The following is a 14,354-nucleotide window of genomic DNA, read 5'->3' on the forward strand; positions in this document are numbered from 1 at the left end:
CGTTGGAAGCATGTTTATTCCTAATTCATGTTTCCTGGATTTATAAAGTTGTAGTGTCTACCATGTCATTATGAATGTGGTATTAGAACATGAATATCGAAAATTTGTGAGGGGTCGTCATCTTATTTGGGGAGGTTGTATTGATGGTTGAAAGCTTTGTTTATTTGTTATGCTTGGAAGTATAGAACTTGATCTTAACCTGCATCATGCACCACTTTTTTGTTTCTTCTGTTGCAATGTCCAAACTTCTTGGTGCAATTGTCTTTTTCCTTTTTCTTTTTTGTAATTGCAAGGAATATTTGGTTCTTCCTGATGATCTCTTTGTTTAGGTTTGACTTTGATGCATCTTGAGAGAGTCATGCCTTGACTTTCTGTCACTATAATCGCAGGTGCATTCATATTTCTGAATAGCGCTGGCACCATAAGTTTTTTATGGTGGAAGAAAATTTTCTGATTTTAGATTTTTCATTTAAGAGGCATTTTTACCTGTATGTTGACTTGTGAAAAGTTTGAATAAGAAAGACAGCAATTCAGGAAAAAAAAAAATACTTATCAAATAAAATACTTGTCTTCATTAATACTTATCAAATAAAATAATTTATGCTTTGATTGTAGAAAAAATGTGCTTGGCGTTCGGAACATGAGGCCAAAATTTGTGCAAACTTTCACAAGAAAGCTACGCATACTCTTGCTACTTTGTTTAATAAAGCTCGTAGAGATAATAACAAACCTAGCTGGGTTCTACCGGAGGATTGGGCAAAATTACTCGTGCATTGGAAATATAATCCAAGATTTAAGCAGATGAGTTAGATCGGTAAAAAGGCAAGATCATCTACTAAGGGTGGTTCTCTACACACAAGTGGGGCTCAAAGTCAAGGAAGTGTGAGGAGGAAATTGGTGTGTATCATTTTTCTTTGTGTTTATATATTTTATGTATTAATATTTAATTACTCTTGATTATACCTTTATTATTTTATGTAGGAAAAGGAACTAGGAAGACCGATAACTCAAGCTGAGGCATTTAAGGCAACACATATTAGAAAGAAGAAAAATCCTGAAGATCCAAACGTGTGGGTTGAACCGCGAGCTGAAGTGACCTATGTAAGCCTCTTATTTTAAAAAATAATTACTTATTTTCTAAATTTATATTCTCATATGATAACATTCAATTTAGAATCGATATCTTCAAGCTTTGGAGGATTTACAACAAACTCTGCCGGAAGAAAATCGAGGTATGCCACTTACTCAAGAACAGGATGAGAGAGTTTGGTTAGACTTGACTTGTGGGCCGAGTAGATATGGGTATGCATATGGAATGCCGCATAAAACCTTTCGTGAATTTTCTTCTGAGTTTGAAGGCCTAAATAGTTCAAATCATGATGAATCAATGAAGAAAAATTTGGGTATGGAGAAAAAGATTGTTGAGCTATCTAGCCAAGCCGAAGAATCACGGGCTAGGGAAAGGCGGTTGGAATTACAGTTTGCGGGTCTTAAGGCTCAATTCGATGCATTACTTGCCTCAGGAGGGATTCCCCCTTGTTCTGGTGATGTCACTTTCCCTCCTCGACCTCCTCAATCTCAACCTACTCAATATCCAATGTATGGTCAACAAAGAAATATGACCCATGAGACTAGTAGTGATGAAGAAAGTGATGAAGAAAGTGATGATTATGTGGCAAACACACTACCACATTAGTGAAGTTTAGACTTGTGATAGTTAACTTATGGATCATTTTGTTAACTTTATAATTTTGTGATGGGAATTATTTGTTTTGTGAATACATGATAACGTTGGAATGTATTATATAACTTATGGATATCATGGTTTTTGTTTAATATATAATTATGTTGAAGTGAGTTGCAATTGAGTTGATAAGAGAATATTTAGTAAATGTATTGCTTCAATTGAGTTTTTGAAGCTCTTTGAGTTTGATTTGGGTACTGAGTTAAAATGACAGGTGATGAGACGCCGCAGAAATAATAATTTTCTGCCAGTTTTTTTCCAGAAAAAGAGACCTCATGAGGTCTCTTTTTTGCATTAATTTTCCAGATATTTCATGAAAGAGACCTCATGAGGTCTCTTTTTTGCATTAATTTTTCCAGATATTTCATAATAGAGACCTCATGAGGTCTCTATTTAACATTTTCGATTTTATAAATGCAGAAAAGAGACCTCATGAGGTCTCTCTTTTGTATTAATTTTTTTCAGCTATTTCATAATAGAGACCTCATCAGGTCTCTAATTAACATTTTATATTTTATAAATGCAGAAAAGAGACCTCATGAGGTCTCTATTCTGCATTATATTTTCCGTAAATTTCATTATGGAGACCTCACGAGGTCGCTAAAAGTAAATGCAGAAAAGAGACCTTATGAGGTCTCTCCTTTAAAATAATATAAAATTAAATTAAATAATATCTTAGCGACCTAATGAGGTCTCTTTATTAAAATATAAAATTAAATAATATAATAAAATTGTGACCTCATGAGGTCTCTATATACAAAATATAAAATTAAATTAAATAATACAATAGTGACCTCATGAGGTCTCTTTTTTTAAAAAAATCAGATAATTTGTTGGTGACCTCGTGAGGTCTCCGTTTGGCGACCTCATGAGGTGTCTGTAAAAAAGTGACCTGCATTTTACTGACCTACCGTTGAGGTCTCTTTTTCGGTCTCTTTTTCCCGAAAAGAGACCTCGTGAGGTCTCTTTTCTAGGTCTCTTTTTGGCCTTTTTTTAGTAGTGCACCTTTTTTTAATGCAAATATTGATTGTTATTTCCTATGAGTATCATTTTGCTATCCGTGTTCTTTTGATTAATTAATATTTGGATAGAGAATATAAATATTAAGTTAAATCAAACAGAAATAGTTGGATTGTATCCCCTTTCCATAGTTCGGACAGGTGGCTCCAAACATCAGCATGGCTTGAGGAACATTGGTGATGTTGAATTTAGAAGACTTTTTGTTCATGTAATGTAGGGACATTTGTTTTTGATTTCGCTTCTCACTTATGCTGAGAAGACATAATTGGAATTTATAATTCTTGTTGTTTTTGTGCATGCAAGATAATGAGTGAGGTTCACTTTTGAAAGGTATTAGGGCTATGAAGATAGAGAGGCATAGAGTTCACTACCATCAGGATGTCATGGCAGGGTGTGAGTTGTGGACAAATCAACTTATTTGTGCTTTAGAGATTGTTAGAGAAGGTAGGAAACTTGGACCAAAGTTTCTACCAAAGCTTTACCAGCATATCAAGGATTTTGAGATAACGGGTTCACTATTATATAAAGGTTGATCTATGATATAAATTTGATCGGTTCGACATTTAAGTTTTTAGTAATAAAAACCATTAAAATTTTAAAATCATAGGTCTAAAATTAATTCTTATATACCAATTACCACTTAGAGAAGTGTTATCTAATTTAGAAAGAAAAATAAAACAAGATTAATATAAAACTTAAGTTTCTAACCTTGCGGAGAGAGGTGCACCCAGTCATAATAACATTATATGATACTTGAAGTGTGGGTTCACACATCTATATTTCAATATTTTTTAAAATATATATATGATTTCGGGAGGAGACCATGGTTCACGTGAACCCGGTGACCCCCCCTCCCCCAGACACGCCTCTGTTTACCACCTATTGAAAAACATACTAAATAGTGAAAAGGCCGGTGCATGATTGCAGATTTGTTGAGGCTTCTGTTCAAAGAGCAAAGCGGAACGATTTACTTGATTCTACCTCTCTTGTTGAGTCGAGAGATCAGGATATTTTTCCTGCAGATGACAAGATGGATAAAAAAGCTCTTCTAGATAGAAGCTTCATAAATTGGAAAGATAGGAAGGAGACATTAAATGCCTATTGGTTAGGCTAGGATTTCTGAATTTTCCCAAACCATTCAAATAGATTCTCGATGGTTCATCCAATAATTTTATCTTATTGATGATGAAAATGAGTTCATTATTGTGGATTTAGTATGTCCCTACTGGGAGCGTCCAACTAGACCTATGTGTCGGTGCCATGTGATTTTTGGGCATCCTTTTGTAGATGCATGACACAGTTATGTTGTGTGGTTACATTCCATATTGGCGTTGCTTTAAGAGATGAAGGTCGTCTAATGAGTGAAAACATAAAACACCTCTTATATGAGGTCCCACTAAAGGTGGCTGGAGGACTATACTTAGAGTTGTTAGGCCAATCTGTTTGTTATACACATGTTAATAAAGATGGAATCCCTGTGATAATTTATCTTGAAAAGCACAAAATCTTTTTATAGCAATTCTGCACGTGAAAGGATGAGCAAAAGACTTCAATGTTTTGGTTATCACAGAAGTTCAGGAGCAACGTCTTGCTTGTGGCTATATGCACCGCGGATAGTGCATGAAGTAATTGTGCATTTGGCTATATTCCTTTCTAGGTGGGATTACATATTGTTTTGGAAATTGATATTCATGCAGCAGATGAAGTGGAATTGATGTTCGTGAAAAGGACGAAAAGGAAGATCTGAGTCTGTTTCGAAAATTGATATTTGGTTCTACATGTCTAGTGTCAATGATTTATGTGTCATGTTTAGTTTCTTCAAAGGTATGTCTTTGGTTTACTTCATCTCAATCTTGGGTTTGCCTCATATTGTTTTGGATAAAATATCTATTATATTTGAACAACATGTACAAGGATATTTGAACCTTGGGCCTATGAATTGTGTTGAAATTCCTTGGTCACACCCTTCATATCTATGGCTTGTGTGTTCACATATCATCACGGGTCTTCAATATTTCCTTACATCTGGATTACATTCATTTTATTTGAACTATATGCTATTTGATGAATCACAATAATAAGTTTCGTTATGTAAAAATGTGCATCTCTCGAATTTCAAAAACTTACCCACCTTACTTACTTAAATATCTATCATGTCAATTTAATTTATTTTTTTTTGCAGTTTCTCAATAGTTAACTGTTCAAAGGATGCAAGAAGAACAAATCCTTGAAGAAATTATATAGAGTTGATATTAGGGACTGATATCTTTATGAACAAGAGAGGTCCATACCTATTCTTTTGGTAATAAAAAGAAGTCCCCTTTATAAATGTAACACAATTCCTTCTTTTTGACAATATAATGGCCTGTCTATAACGACAAGACCCCGTCGTTAAAACAATGAAGGTTGGGCAACGGCGGGTGCTGCTTTTCTTTCCCCTTTTTGGAGAGCTGTTTCAACATTTGGTTTAGAAGATGAAGTCACCTCTTTGTTCGACTGATTCCTGATGTTTAATGGGTCATGCATGTTGGGCTTTGTGGAGGCTTGTGAGCCGGCCCGACCCATTACTGAAACCCTAGGTTAACCATTTGGTTTTCCTATAAATATGATCCTTGTATTTGTAATTTCAAAGAGCAGCACAAGTGAAATAAAAATCCTCCTGTTACAGTCGTGGAGTAGGGAAACCGAACCACGTTAAATTCTTGTGTGTCCCGTTTGTGTTCCGTTTCTCTTTTCTCTAGATTATTTGTGTGTGTTGTGTGTTTAATTCCCAACAATTGGTATCAGAGCGAGGTTTCAACAACATTGTAACACAAACTGTGAGAAATTGTCACCTAGGGTTCTTGTGTGAAGAACTGTGTGCAGGGAGGAGTAGCCGCCGTTATCGTGTGGGTAACCTCAAGCAGCAGCCGGCTAGGAGAACCGCGCAGGGTGCGAACAGCCGTCGTCCGTGTGCTGTCCGTCGCGCCGTTCCGTTGGCCGCCGCGTCGAGGAGCCTCAGATCCAGCCGCGAGCGTCCAGATCGTGAGCATCGTCCAAATCGCCGCCCGCTGTCTGTAGACGCCGTTAAGGGAATTGCCGAAGTCCTTTGAGATGGCAGAAGATGGGAAGTTCCGAATTGAGAAGTTCGATGGTACAGATTTCAGTTGGTGGAAGATGCAGATTGAAGATTTGCTGGTTCAGAAAGATTTGGACGTAGTGTTGGGTGACAAGCAAGGAAAATTGTCTGATGCAGAGTGGGCAGTTTTGGATCGGAAAGCTATGTCAGTTATCCGACTCTCGTTGACCAAGAATGTTGCGTTCAACATTCTTAAGGAGAAGACAGCGAAAGGCATCTTGGAAGCCTTGTCTAACATGTACGAGAAGCCATCTGCAGCAAACAAAATTTTTCTGATTAGAGAGTTGGTGAACACAAAGATGAAGGAAGGCAGTTCAGTTACCGAGCACATCAACTCATTGAATTCGATCTTAGCCAGACTTTTGTCAGTTGGCATTAAGTTCGATGATGAAGTTCAAGCTTTACTACTGTTATCATCATTGCCTGACAGTTGGTCCGGAACGGTTACAGCAGTTGCCAGTTCAGTGGGACCTAATGGATTCACCTTTGAGAAGATTCGTGATCTCGTTCTTGGCGAGGATGTCAGAAGAAGGAGTTCTGGAGAATCATCAGGTGATATGCTAAACGTCGTCAGAGGCAGAGGAAATAACAGAGGTAGTGGGAGCAGGAACCGAAGAAGGAGTCAGTCGAAGGCTCGGGATGGCTCAGGTGTAACATGTTGGAACTGCAAGGAGGTGGGGCATTTCAGGAATCAATGCCAGAAAGACAAACAAGTCAACATTGCAGAAGACAGCGTCAACGAGGATTTGTTTATCTGTTGCGCGGAGAGCAATGTGGATTCCTGGGTCATGGATTCTGGTGCTTCTTTTCACGCTACCCACAGCAGTGAAGCATTGCAGAATCTGGTTATTGGAGACTTTGGAAAGGTAAGGCTTGCAGACGATAGAGCTCTTGATGTTACGGGCATGGGTGACATGGTGCTGAAGACGCCAGTCGGTTTCTGGACCTTGAAGGATGTCAGAGTTGTTCCAAGCTTGACGAAAAGTTTGATTTCTGTTAGGCAGTTGGATGAACAGGGACATCATGTGAAGTTCGGAAATGGGCAGTGGAAGGTCGTGAGGGGCAATCTTGTCATGGCTCGTGGAACAAAAAGAGGATCGTTGTATATTGTCGGATTACCGTCTGAGGGAGTGACCGTCCCAGTTCAGAAGAAAAACAAAGTCCGGTTCACAGAATCTCGTGGGCAGAAGAAGGTTGTCTTTGCAAGAAAGAAACCCAGAGCCACAGGTCAGATTCAGGATGAACGAGCAAGGAAAGGTTCAGGAAGACCAGTCAGAGGCGTTTGTGGCAGTGGGAGCACCGGCCGTGCTTCAGCCAAGGCTCCTAGAAGACAGTGGGTCAAGAGAACCAGTATTCCAGCTGTTGATACGTCTCCAGAAAATATCTTGCTGAGTATGGAGAGTGTTTGTTCTCAGGGAGTTCTAGGATCCGGCAGTTCGTGTCTCAAGTGGGAGCCGGTAGGGACCGAGGACGAGTCAAGGGCAGTTTCAGCCGTGACTGATGTGTTGAAGCTTCGGGGAGCTTCAACGGGCCTTTCAGTTGACTGATGAGAAGGCCGCTGTAGCAGGAGAGAGTTGAAAAAGATTACTAGACATACAAGTGTTCTAAGTGGATGACAGTTGAAATTCTTCAAGCCTCCAAGTGGGAGATTGTTGGGCTTTGTGGAGGCTTGTGAGCCGGCCCGACCCATTACTGAAACCCTAGGTTAACCATTTGGTTTTCCTATAAATATGATCCTTGTATTTGTAATTTCAAAGAGCAGCACAAGTGAAATAAAAATCCTCCTGTTACAGTCGTGGAGTAGGGAAACCGAACCACGTTAAATTCTTGTGTGTCCCGTTTGTGTTCCGTTTCTCTTTTCTCTAGATTATTTGTGTGTGTTGTGTGTTTAATTCCCAACAATGCAAACTTTTTTATTTGTTTTCAATCTAATTTTCATCATCAGAATCATATAAAGATCGATTAGTACTAGAAGGATTTTGTGTAGGATCTGGATCCATATGTATCATGAAGAAAACTGAAAAAAAAATTAAAAGGAAAGGAAGAAGATGAAAATTGAATGACAAATGTTTGAAAGGAGAGAACGGAAAAGGTGAAGTTTGAAACTCAGTGAACGAAGAGAGAAATTTTTTGAAAATCAATTTTGGATATTGATTTGTAATTGATAACATCTTGAAGCTAATTTAGCAAGAAAAAAAGAGAGTGAAATAGGGAGTGGTGAACGTGGGTTATAGATCTTATTTATGTATCTTGAAGTTTTGATATTTGGCAAAGATAGACAATAAGGAACTTAAAGTTTTGTATTTAAGATATTTTTCCAAAAATCTATCAGGTTATCGATTTGGTGTCGGTTTTAGTATTATGTAGTTGGGTAAACCGATAATCCTTTAAGACGATAGTATGTTACTACTATACCGTTCATAAATATTAAACATTAATAATTTAATATAACTAAACACTATATAAGTACTCTTCACTATGGTCTACACACCTCACACGTCACAATACTTCTACTTCACGTAAGAAATTTCATATTATGTTTTGCTTGTAACATGTTATTGTAGCATTCATACTACATTTACTATTATTGATATAGTTTCTCATTATATTTATGGTTTCACTATATCAAAGCATTTACAACTGTTTTGATTGTCTCACTGTATCATGTAAAATTGTTAGGAAAATAAGAAATCATATATTTATTTTATGAACATTTTCTTCTTGGGTAAACTGAAAATCAAATTGTTAATGGCCGAAATCGATAAAAGAATATCTTATTGGTTTATATTGGTTTAGCTTATTTAAAAATCAAAAATTGATAAAACGAATCGATAATACATAAAACTCAACTGACTAATGCACACCCTTACACCTTATGGTCAATTTGGTTGCATCACCTGTGTGGTTCTACACCTACACACACATTGTTTTTTGTTTTAATTTGTTTGTCTTTTTTTTAAAATTTATTTATATATTTAAAAATTGCATAAGAAATATTATAAATCAGGATAATTGACAACTTAAATTTTTTTTTTTAAAAAGGTATAAAAATACGGTGGATTCATAAAATCAATATATTTGTGCCACATAAAAAGGACAAAATAAGTAACATTTATTATTTAATTTGAAAACTACATAAAAAGTATTGTATATCTCAATAATTAATAAAATTTGATTGACACTTGAAATTCTATTTGTACAACATATATTTATTGGGATAAGGAAAGTATTATATATTATTTAAAAATTACATCAAAAATACTATAAATTACAATAGTCAGCAACTTAAAATATTTTTATAAGAAGTTAAAATTTAACTGACTCTGTAAAGTTTATCTATGTCGCATAAAGTGAGACAAAAATAATAACAGATATTGGGCTTGTGCTAGCATGTGTACTTCTGTCGTGTGTGTCTATATATATATATATATATATATATATATATAATATTGTACTCTCCTCGTTACATATTACCTGTCCACATTATTTACCAAAGAACGAGGAATTTTCCTTAGTTACATATTACTTGTTTACGTTATTTATCGAAAAAATGAATATTCTTCTAATTTTATATTACATGTTCACATTATTTATTTGAAAAGAAATAAGTACACTCCTTGTCATATATTATACGTTCATATTATTAAGATTTCTTTTTAAAAAAAATTATTTATTAATATATAAAATTAAAGTAGAATTAATTGAAATTTCTCTAATTAATTATTTTTAAACTACAAATGTTGTAAAAAGAAAGTTCTAAAAATTCGCAACAGAATATATAAAATAATTTTTTAATATTATTTATGATTTTTTGAAAAACATGTAAGAAAAAGATTTGATAAATAATATGAACGGATGAAGTATTTATTACAGAGGGGTAAAATGGGGAGGAGAAAGAAATCGAAGAAAATTTTTAGTGAGTACATAAGTGCAAAAATTCAAATGCGGTTGCTAACTTACATATTTGTTGATATTAAATGTAATTTAGGTATTAATATATGTTTTGTCTGTTTTATTTAAAATAATGGTGTTTAACTAATTATAGAACCTAAAAAGAAAAAAATTAAGTGTCTGGAAGATATAAGTACTCAATTTTAGGTCATGTAGGGGTAAAATCGAAGGCCTTACGCTTATATTTATCAGTTTAATTATTACTTTTTGGGCATGAAAAGGAGAAATGAAAAAATAAATAAAAAAATTTCAAGATAGGGATTAGCGTGACTTGCTTTAATTTTTCATGATCAATTTACAAGGCTTTAGGTGAATATCTTTGAAAGGCGCTCAATTTTATTCATTATTTCTACTAAATATTTAATTTTTTTCGAGGAACCTTAATTTTCTTGGTTGTTTTTGATTCAGATAGGTTGATCACCCTCTAGCTAATGACTAGTAGCTAGGTGTGTACCACCTACTATCGAGAGGTATTGTCGACTTATGGGGTTATATAATATGACTTAAGAATTCACCTTTAGTATCTCTTTGTCTGAATCGATTCTTCATCAATATCAAAGTTAAGTTAACTTAATCACTGAGCTACTAAGATTCTCCATGTATTTATTGATTTTTGTGTAGATATTAGATGTAAACCTTTTTTTTTCTTTTTTTACAATAAAGTTAACTTTTTCATAATAAGGAAAACGTCAAGGGGAGTTGGTTGATTCCATACTAGAACAAGACGTATAAGAATTCCACATTCTTCATAGAGCTTTAAATAAATCGTTAGAGGATAAATAGGGTTAAGAGGACCAAAATGTAAAATGAATTTAATGAACTCATTAATTACTACTATTTATGTCTCTCTCTCTTTCTGTGTGTGTGGCGCGCATTCAATGAATTTAATGAACTCATTAATTAGTACTATTTATGTCTCTCTCTCTCTTTCTGTGTGTGTGCGAGCGCGAATGCGTGCGTGCGTGTGTGTGCGCGCGCGTGCATGTATGTTTGCGTGCGCGTGCGTGCGTGCCTGCGTGTGTTATTGTGAAAATTATGTAGCTTTGTAAATTTATAGTGCTTAATTAGCTACTGTAGCTAGTGTTTATTCATATTACCACTCACAACCATTTAATCTCAATAATTACGTTTTTAGTTCTTATTTATATGTAAGTGTATAACACTATTTTCCTTATATACAAATGGGTCCATTCTCTCTTCAATCACTTTCCATTATTTTCTCCTCTATTCTCTGAATTTGAATTGATCTCATTTTAGTTTTTCAAATCTTACAGATTACTAAATTTTAATTGACATTAAGTTGACAACTTTTTCACAAAGAAAATAATGTAAAATTATATGTATACGAAATATACAAGTCAACAATCAAATTATACAAGTAAACAAATCAAATTTATGTCAATTATACAACAACAAACATAATTACTTAATTTATACAAATAACATTTCACATAATTTACACCCAACAATAAATTATACACATACAAACACTAATCCCATCTAGTCTAACTATACACATACAATCACTGACTAATACGATTCGACAAGTAATATAAAATTAAACATATACAAAACATACAAGTCTATATACAATCATTTATGGACTTATTTATATAAGTGCGGACATACAATTTGACATAAACCTCGGTAGATTATATAATTGATTTCTACTTTTATACATTTACGTACTTAAATTGCAGATATCAAGTGGTCTCTTTCGATCAATTCAAATACAATTGAAAACAAATTCTTCAACCAAAACTTCAATTATCAATTGAGTAATTATCCAATCACAGATAAAAATTAGTTAATTCTCGACATATTAGAATACAATTGAAAATAACTGTTCAAATGAAACTTCAATTATTAATGGAGAATTTATACAATTACATATACTCTATTTTGCAAGTTTTCCTTCTAGATGAATGCAAATGAAAAATACAAATCAATGAGAATCAAGTATACAATTATGCGTGAAAGTTCGACAAACATACAAAAGAGCTGAATCCATTGTTTGATATTTTTTTTGAAATGCAGAGCGGTAATGATACACATATAATATTCATGATATAATAACGAATATGCAAATATTTCCATTTAAAATATAGCTACAACTTGTAATTATCAAACTATAGTTATGTATCACAATTAATTTATTTAAAGTTCCTATATTTTTATTTTATGAGTGCCTTGTTACTGCAAAAGCAATTAACAACCTCCACATGAATTGGACGAGGAAGGGTAATAACTTTATAAAGAAAAAAAAAGAGGGCTTCCTTTAAATCCCGAATTTTTTTTATTAAATAAATTATATGTAAGTTTCTTCAGCATACAAATGGCACACATTGTAATTTTCCATTTTGAGTAGTGAGCTTTTGTTAGTTTCCACGTACATAAAATGGTCCACATGGTGGATCTATGAAATTACAACCAACTATGCAAATATTTTTGTTTACCGCTTCACCAAAATCAGATGTGTCATTTGATTTGGTGGAAGGTAAAATGTTCTGTTGATTCTCCCCTACAAAGGTTTGGTTCTTACAACACAAGAATGAAGGAAAAGGTACACCTTCATTCTCTACTTCTTTTGTTTGCCTAAAAAATATAGTGGGTTTGCTTTCTCTCATTTTTATTTTATGATTTTTGTAACATTTCGTAACTCGAAATAACTAGGAATAAGCAAATAAACTAAGAATAATCACTTTTGGAAAGAAAGGGGAAAATCTGGAAAATTTTCTAAGTTTATGAAGTGAGTTTTGATCATTTTCAATCGACCATAACTTCAAGCTCATGATGAGTTAGAGGTAGTTATGGATATGGTTGGAAAGATTTTGGGGATATATTTCCAATGCCTTCGAGTTTGCGCATTTCGATATCGTATGAGGGAGATATACCTATCGGAAGCTGGGCTGTTGAAGAAAGGAAAGTCCGATTCTGGATTTAAGTAAAGGTGAACTAGTCTTTTCACCCATTTATTTCCTAATTCATTTTAAGGGTTTATTTGGAGTAAATTAAGCCTTAAGTCAGTTTTTACAAAATCAATTCACGGTTAAGGCTTGGGAGAAAAGACAAGAGAAGAAGGAGAAGAAAAATGAACAAGGTTTCTCCAAGAATGCTAAGGGATTTCGAAGGAATTCGCCGGGGGTAATCCCTTTCAAGGTATGTGAGATATTTAGTATTGGGTTAATTCACCCACACACCAACTTATTTCAATTCATCAAATCTATGAGTTGATTTCATGTTAAAAGTGAATTTCTCGAAGAAAAGTGTCGAATTCTTGTTGATTGAATTGTTGGCTACCTATTTTTTGTTTATTCCTGTTTCTCTGGGTTGTTTTTGAGTTGAATTCAGGAATTGAGGGTACCAATTGTCCCAAATGTTTGGTAAAAGAAATAGGGAGGTATAGAGATTGAAAAACGAGTTGAAAGATCAGTCAGGCGCACTTGGGCAAGCAAGGCGCATCACGCCTGCAGTGTGCCAAAAAGTAGTCTCAGTCATTGGTTCTATGCGCAGCACGTCACTTGTGCGTCAGGAATTGGCCTTAGTCAATTGAGGTTGGCGTGATGCGCCACCAGTGCGCCCGGATGGGAGTAGTTTAACCTTTTTAAGTCCTTCTAAGGTACATTAACACCTTCTGGTGATTCTAATTACTTCAAATGATTTCTAAACACCAGGAAATCACTAAAGAACGTAAATCATAACCTTGAATCGATAATCCAATTCTATAAAATTTAAGATCAAAGTTAAGGGAGTAAAATATTAAGTTGGAAGATAAGAAGCGAGTAAAAGTAAAGTTTCTAAAATTTTCAAGAGTTTTTGTTAAACGTTTTAACTTCGTTTAAAGGCTCAAGTTTCAAGTCAGAGTAAAGAGTAAAAGTTGAATTCTTCCCTTCAAGAAATATAAGGGAACTAAGTATTCCCTAAGAGTCGAGTTAAAGTCAAGAGTTTCAAGCTAAGCAAATAGTAAAGAGTTGAGTTTAACTCTCGAAAGTTATAGGCAACTAAGTATTCCCTGAAAGCTTATAAATTTTTTCGCATTTAATTAAGTTAAGAACGGAAACTGAGATTTCCATAGGAATTTCGGGCTAGTTTAAAAAAGATTAATCGCTTTCTAACTAAAGCAAGAGAGGAAACTGAGATTTCCAAGATAACCTTTGAGTTATGTTTTGAGCACTAATCTCAAATCACAGAAGTTAGTATATTTTAAAAACATAAAAGTTAATATAATGATATTTTTGGGACTGGTATTGAGCACCAACATGGGGGAGAGTTCAGATAACTCCCAGCCCCCCCATAAACCATGTAGTCACTATGGGTAGAAAAGGGTCATACATTTTAGGTGATTCTTTTAGTGCTTTTCAGCATAAACTAGTGGATCCGTTAGGCAGTTCAGGTTCTACATCGATGGCAAGGTATAGCGACGACCCTGGCAGCGTGTGGCAAAACGTTGTATCATCACTCTATCTCTTATGTGATGGTTGTCGGTTAGATAAACTCCCAAGAAGTTAAATGTGTGTGTGT

The 14,354-nt window shown here is 34.6% G+C and overlaps 2 pseudogenes; both read left to right on the forward strand.

Moving 5' to 3' along the window:
* The window catches only part of LOC107024287, a 15,433-nt pseudogene extending 13,576 nt beyond the window's left edge, over positions 1-1,857 (forward strand).
* A 1,248-nt stretch (positions 1,858-3,105) lies between these two features.
* Positions 3,106-14,354, forward strand: part of LOC107024855 — a 13,202-nt pseudogene continuing 1,953 nt past the window's right edge.

Source organism: Solanum pennellii, chromosome 7 (assembly GCF_001406875.1).
Source record: "Solanum pennellii chromosome 7, SPENNV200".
Classification (NCBI taxonomy): Eukaryota; Viridiplantae; Streptophyta; class Magnoliopsida; order Solanales; family Solanaceae; genus Solanum; species Solanum pennellii.